Source organism: Bubalus kerabau, chromosome 23, assembly GCF_029407905.1.
Source record: "Bubalus kerabau isolate K-KA32 ecotype Philippines breed swamp buffalo chromosome 23, PCC_UOA_SB_1v2, whole genome shotgun sequence".
NCBI lineage: Eukaryota > Metazoa > Chordata > Mammalia > Artiodactyla > Bovidae > Bubalus > Bubalus kerabau.
This window is the reverse complement of record NC_073646.1, coordinates 22,418,835-22,426,832: the sequence shown is the minus strand read 5'-3', so window position 1 is coordinate 22,426,832 and position 7,998 is coordinate 22,418,835.

The window sequence follows — 7,998 nt, the reverse complement described above, 5'->3', positions numbered from 1 at the left end:
AGTAGTGACGGGCTTCTAAGAGTAAGAGCCTTAAGAGAGACAGCCAGGCAGAAAACAAGCTGTCTTTTTATGTCCTGGTGTCAAAAACCACACTGTCATTTCTACCACAATCTGTCACATTAATCACAGGCTCCCACCCAGGTTCAAAAAAAGTCAGATAGACACTGCCTTTGATGTGGAGTGAAAAGATTCTGGAAGAGCTTGTGGGAGAGGAAATATTGCTGTGGCCAGTTTTGCAAAATACGATTGACTGCAGAGGTCTTGGGAAGGTGGAGGATGAGTGATAAATTACCTGCTGTGCTTGAAGGTGAAGATATTACTGAGAAGCTGTTGATGTAGGCAGAACTAGTGACAAGTGTGTTCAAAGCACAGTAAAATAAAGGGATTATTCACTCCAGGGAAAACAAAAATGTACATGAGAAGGGAAGGGAAGCATAGTACATTATGTGGGTCTGCTTATATGGTATTTATATTGCCATACTAGGGTAAACACTAAACATTGATTTAACCAAACCTTGTGCTGTGACAAAGCTAAAGATGGGACTGGAAATGAGTGAAGAGTGTGTAAAAGAGTTAAATCCTTTATATTAGGAAGTCAGTAAATAATGTTGCGATATGGTAATAGCATCAGTTCATTTCAGTTTAGTCACGAAGTCGTGTCCACCTCTTTGTGATCCCATGGACTGTGGTATGCCAGGCTTCCCTGTCCTTCACCAACTCCCAGAGCTTGCTCAAACTCATGTCCATCGAGTCAGTGATGCCATCCAACCATCTCATCCTCTGTCATCCCCTTCTCCTGCTGCCTTCAATCTTTCCCAGCATCGGGGTTTTTTCCAATGAGTCTGTTCTTCACATCAGGTGGCCAAACTATTGGAGTTTCAGCCTCAGCCTCAGTCCTTCCAATGAATATTCAAGACTAATTTCCTTTAGGATTGACTGCTTTGATTTCTTGCAGTCTAAGGGACTCTCAAGAGTCTTCTCCAGCAGCACAGTTCAAAAACATCAATTCTTCGGCACTCAGCTTTCTTTATAGTCCAACTCTCACATCCATACATGACTACTGGAAAAACCATAGCTTTGACTAGATGGGCCTTTGTCAGCAAAGTAATGTCTCTGCTTTTTATGATATGGTACTATCATAAGAAATATATATTTGGAAACTTTCCTAGGGTCCGTCCAGTGGTTAAGAATTTGCTTTGCAATGCAGGAGATGAGAGTTCAATCCTTGGTCAGGGAACTAAGATCCCACATGCCACCGAGCAACTAAGCCCAAGTGGCACAATAATACTGAAGGCTGCCTGCTCTGGAGCCCAGGTACCACAGCTGGAGAGTCCATATGCTGCAATGAATGATCCCATATGATGCGACCAAGACCCAACACAGCCAAATAAATGACAAATAAAATTTAAAAACAATAGAAGAAATACTTATTTGGTCTTTGTCCCCAGCTCCTGGCACAGAGATCCTAAAACCCTCGAAATTCCCTGAGTGATGAGATAAAGGAAATATCTTTTGTTGTTCATAATAAGAGTTTATGCAAATAAGGTGACTCAGTAGGCCCCTAAATGGGTTCCAGATGGGGGCTGGTTGCTGGAGAAACCAACCGTGGGGTTAAAGGGTTAGAATCACAGGATTAAAAGTTGGGATCTCCCCTGACCTCCAGGAAAGGGAAAGGAGCTGGGGATTGAGTTGATCACTAATGGTCTGTGATTTAATCAGTTGTGCCTCCATAAAAACCCTAAGCAATGGTATTTGGAGAGCTTCCGGGCTGGTGAACACATCGAGGTGCTGGGAAGGGGGCATGCCTGCAGCTTCACTGCCCCTTGACTTTGTTGCCCCGGGCCTTGCTCTGTACATCTCTTTCATTTATCTGTTCCTCTGATGTACAAGATGGATTTAGAAAAGGCAGAGGAACCAGAGATCAAATTGCCAACACCCGCTGGATCATCAAAAAAGCAAGAGAGTTCCAGAAAAACATCTACTTCTGTTTTATTGACTACACCAAAGACTTTGACTGTGTGGATCACTACAAAATGTGGAAAATTCTTAAAGAGATGGGAATATCAGACCACCTTATCTGCCTCCTGAGAAATCTGTATGCAGGTCAAGAAGGAACAGTTAGAACCGGACATTGAACAACAGACTGGTTCAAAATCGGGAAAGGAGTACATCAAGGCTGTATATTGTCAACCTGCTTGTTTAATTTATATGCAGAGTACATCAAGCGAAATGCCAGGCTGGATGAAGCACAAAATGGAATCAAGATGGAGAAATATCAATAACCACAGATACGTAGATGACACCACCCTATGGCAGAAAGTGAAGAACTACTAAAGAGCCCCTTTCTTGATGAAAGGAAAAGAGGAGAGTGAAAAAGTTGGCTTAAAACTCAACATTCAAAAAACAAAGATCATGGCATCCAGTCCCATCACTTCATGGCAAATAGATGTGGAAACAATGGAAACAGTGACAGACTTCAGTTTCTTGGGCTCCAAAATCACTGCAGATGGTGGACTGCAGCCATGAAATTAGACACTTGCTCCTTGGAAGAAAAGCTATGAACAACCTAGACAGCATATTAAAAAGCAGAGACATTACTTTGCTGACAAAAATCCATCTAGTCAAAGGTATGGTTTTTCCAGTAGTCATGTATGGATGTGAGAGTTGGACTATAAAGAAAGCTGAGTGCCAAAGAATTGATGCTTTTGAACTGTGGTGTTAGAGAAGACTCTTGAGAGTCCCTTGGACTGCAAGAGATCAAAGCAGTCAATCCTAAGGGAAATTAGTCCTGAATATTCATTGGAAGGACTGAGGCTGAGGCTGAAACTCCAATAGTTTGGCCACCTGATGTGAAGAACAGACTCATTGGAAAAGACCCTGATGCTGGGAAAGATTGAAGGCAGCAGGAGAAGGGGATGACAGAGAATGAGATGGTTGGATGGCATCACTGACTCAATGCACACGAATTTGACTAAGCTCTGGGAGTTGGTGAAGGACAGGGGAGCCTGGCATGCTGCAGTCCATGGGATCACAAAGAATAGGACATGACTGAGCGACTGAACTGAACTGAGTTGTATCCTTCATGAGAATTGAAACTAGTAAGTAAATTTTTCCTTAGTTTTGTGATCCATCCTAGCAAATTATTGAACTGAAGCGGGGGTGGCTGTGGGAACCCCTGATTTATAGCCAATCAATCAAAAGTACAAGAGGTTGACTGCTGAGTGGCTTCTTAAGAGGAGACAGTCTTGTAGGACTGAGCCCTTAATTTGTGTGACCTGCTTCCCAGGTGGCTCAGTGGTAAAGAACCCGCCTGCCAATGCAAGAGACATAAGAGATGTGGGTTCAACTCTGGGTTGGGAAGACCCTCCTGGAGGAGGGCCTGGCAACCCACTCCAGTTTATTCTTGCCTGGAGAATCCCATGGACTCCTCCTCCCCTCCAGAGGAGCCTGGAGGGCTATGGTCCATAGAGTCTCAAAGAGTCAAACATGATTGAAGCAACTTAGCATGCACACGGGTACAGGGCTAACTCCAGGTTGAGGGTGTCAGAGTTTACTGAAGTGTGGGACAGCTAGCCAGTGTCAGAAAATTGGTTGGTGGGGGTGAGGGTGGGAAAAGCCCATGTGTGTGTCAGAGCCGTTCCATGGGTAGAAACAGATCATGGCAGTAGTATCTATAACTGAAAAGATAAGAAACAGCAGCAGAGACATAGATTTGTAAACACGGAGGTAAATCAGAGAAGAAATGGCTGAAGAATTTAAGGAATACGCCTCTCTAAACTAGGATTGGGTGGGTGGAGGAGGAGACCACCGGTTTCTATCTTAAACTCAGTGCATAACTGGGCTTTCATATCCCATCTCCTATCCTGTTTACCACGTTGAGGCCTCTGCAGTCTGTGACCTTCAGGACACTGTGTCACCCTTTGATGGGCCCCAACATGGCCTCTTCAGAGTCCTCAATTCATGAGACACACCACCCAACTCAGCTTCTCTGAGGGGCACAAGCCCAAACGCAGACTCAAAAGCCATCTCCCAGGAGCTGACCTACCCCTCCCACTAGGCTAGGAACTCCTTCCCTCCCAGCTTTGGTACACAGGATGAGGGCTTCCCCGGTGGCTCAGTAGTAAAGAATCTGCCTGTGCTAAAGTGGTAAAGAATCTACCTGCCAATGTAGGAGACACAGGTTTGATCCCTGACCCGGGAAGACCACCTGGAGAAGGAAATGGCAACCCACTTCAGTATTCTTGCCTGGGAAATTCTGTAGACAGAGGAACCTAGTGGGGGATTCCATGGGGTCACAAAGTGTCAGATGCGACTGAGCACATACACACACACACACACACACACACATGAAACCTGTGATGTTAAATTTCTTATTCTTTTTTAAATATAGTTGATTTACAATGTTGTGATAGTTTCTGGCATACAGCAAATTGATTCAATTATACATGCTTAACATATATATATGTCTTTTCATATTCTTTTCTATTATAGCTTATGATACGATATTGAAGATAGTTTTCTATATTATACAGTAGGACCTTCTTGTTAATCTATTTTATTTTAAAAATTTAAGGTATAATCTAGAAAGTAAAAGTCTCCCCTCCCCAGACCTCTATCCCACTGCTCAGAAGTAGCAGTATTAACAGTTTCTTGGGTGTTGTCCATGTAAGTATCAATGTGTATTGTTTGTAATTTTTTAAATAACCATTTTTAGAGCCTCAAAAAAATTATAAATCAGTGTCCAGGCCCTACCAGACTCTCTGTTATGAGTGTAAGGAAAATACCTAGAGAACTTAACAATGGTTCCATCTTCACTGAAGGATTTATGTTCTCAACTGTGGGACAGAAACCAGTATAATCTTTGACACCCAGAGAACTGCAGTCAACCTCTTCAATATACCCCTCTTAGCTAATGTCAAAGGCATGATGCTTAAAACATCAAAATTTAGGATATTGCACAAAAATAACACATTAAAAATACAAATGCTTGCTTTATATTGCTGATAGGACATGTTGGTTAGAAAAAATCAGGCCAAAAGCATGTTCAGGATATATTTTTTTAATGCATTATATTGACATACTATGCATAAACTATTTCTAGGCAGCTTCTTCAGTATGCTGCTTGGAGAAGGATGCGAAATTATAGGGAAATGTATTTTTCTAGAATTGGCACAGTATCAGACAGGAATTGTATTCAGCAGCTAGTAACAGAGCTCCAGTTGCTGTGAATTAAAACATTTTAGGGTTTATTCTCTGATGTGAAAAGCTAGAACAAGCATCGCAGCTCCTCAAAGTTATTTGCAATTCAGGCTCCTCTGATTCTTTGCATATAACTTCAAACCTCAAGGTCAAGCTTTTTCGTGTTCATATTATAGCTATGGAGCTCATGTTCTAATTGGGTAGAAGAAGAGGAAGGGGAAAAGTGGTTGTCCCTCGAAGCTTAAATTATTGCCCTTTAAAGAGCTTTAAAGACCTGTTTACAGCTCATTGGCCATCCTTAACTGCAAAGAAACTGAAGAAATGTTGACTCTTAGCTGGGCACTTTGCCACTCCAAATAAAATCAGCTTTTTATTTTTAAAGAAAGGGGAAGTAGAGAGGCTACAATAGGCATTTAGCAATCTCTGCATTGGCACCTCCAAGAAAAGGTATAACTTTGCTCTGGTAGGCACAAAACTTAATTTTCCCAAATGTCTTGTAACTCTAGAATCTCCCTGCTACATGAAGGGCACCATTCTACAACCAGATGCGCAGATCAAAAATCTGTGAGTCATCTTTGATTCTTCTTTTGCCTTTCATGCAAACCATGAGCATGTTTTGTTGACACTACCTCCAGGATATGTCCCCTGCCTTTCTAAATCAAACCTCCACGGTCACCATGGTCCAAGCCGCCCCTACTCCTGTATTCTGGTCTTCTTGCTTCTGCTCTCTCTTTTTCTTAGTGGCAAATCCCTTGGATTCCTCAGACTTACAGAATCATGATTTCTAAAGAAAAGTCCCCAAGAAACTGCGTTTTAACTAAACTCTTGGTTAATTCTTTTATTATTATTATCACTATATAAAAATAACATAAAATGTACCATTTTAAGGCTTATAATGTAATGACATTATATCATTCACAGTGTAGTACAACCCTCACCACCATCTATTTTCAGAACCTTTTTTCATCACCACAAGTGGAAACCTCATACCCATTAAGCAGTCAAAACCCATTCTTCCTGTCCCCGGGCATAAATCCACTTTCTGTCCCTATGGATTCACCTCCTCTGGACCTTTCATATAAATGGAATTATACAACATGTGGCCTTTTCCATATGGTTTCTTTCATTTAGCATAATGTTTTCAAGGTTCATCCATGTGGTAGCATGTGTCAGTACTTCACTCCCTTCTATGGCTAAGTAACATTCCACTGTACGGAAATATCATATTTTGTATATTCTTCTTTTGGTGAACATTTAAGTTGCTTCTACCTTTTGGCTATTGTGAATAACACTACTAAGAACATTTAAGTACAAGTGTTTGTTTTCAGTTCTTTGGGGTATACACCTAGGAGTGGAATCTCTAGGTCATATCAATTTCACATTTCAAGTTATTAAGGAACTACCAAACCCTGCTTCCATTCTGCCCCCTTATTTATTCTCCACACAGTAACCAAAGCAACTTTTTTACATTTAAAATAGATCATCCTACAATCCCACATAAAACTCTCCAACAATTTCCCACTTCTCTTGGATTAAAATCCAACTTCATTATATTGAGGGCTTCTCTGGTAGCTCAGCTGGTAAAGAAGCTGCCTGCAATGCAGGAGACCTGGGTTTGATCCTTGGATTGGGAAGTTCCCCTGGAGGAGGGACAAACTACCCATTCCAGTATTCTTGGGCTTCCCTGCTGGTTCAGATGGTAAAGAATTTGCCTGCAATGTGGGAGACCTGGGTTTGATCCCTGGATTGGGAAGTTGCCCTGGAGGAGGGCATGGCAACCCACTCCAGTACCTAATGTGGCCTCTGCCCCTCTTTCCAATGTGTCTCTTAACTCTCTCTCCTCACTTCTAAACACTCTCTGTTCCTGCCTCAGGACCTATGCACTTTACCCACTGGCTAGAGTACTCTTCCTCCTAATCTTCCCATGGAGACTTGCTCTCAGCCTTGAGGCCCTACCTCAAGCAACACTTCCTTAGAAAACACTTCACTGACCACCTTATCTAAACCAGCCCCACCCCACCCTCAATCGCTGCCTATAAAATCACCATTTTACTTTCTTTATAGCACTTAACCTTTATCTGAACTTAACTTTTTAATACATGTTTGGTTGCATTGTCTGCCTCCTTCTAGAACACCAGCTCCATGACAGTGAAATTGTTTGTTTTGCTAATCCCTGTAACACCTGCTTTCAGTTCAGTGCCTGGCAAGCCAGAGGGTTAATGAATATTAATAATTAAGGACTTCCCCGCTGGTACAGGGAATAGGGGTCCACCTGCTAATCCCTGATCCAGGAAGATTCCACATACCCCAGAGCAACTAGAGCCCAGGCCCCACAACTGCTGAGCCCGCACTGTAGAACCTGTGAACTGCAGACACTGAGCCCGAGTACTACAACTGCTGAAGCCCACGCCCCTAGAGCCGGTGCTCGGCAACAGGAGAAGCCACCGCAATGAGAAGCTGGTGCACGGTAACAAAGAGGAAGCCCGCCCCTGCTCAAGGCAACTACAGAAAGCCCGCGTGCAGCAGGGAAGACTCAGGGCAACCAAAAATAAATAAATCAGAAATTAAAATAATAATGAAAATTCACTAAGTAATCATTTGCTCAAAACTGAATCTGAAAATTTTGCTCGGATTTAGGATAGAGATTGGTAGAGGTTTCAATAAAAAGTCAGTGATCTGAGTATTAAATAGTTTTGTGAATTACTTCTGTGCTGGGAAGTGAGAAGTAGATCTCTTGAATATCAAGTTAGAACCTGTGGAAGTACAATTACAAAAATTCATATATGAAATTGAAGGAAA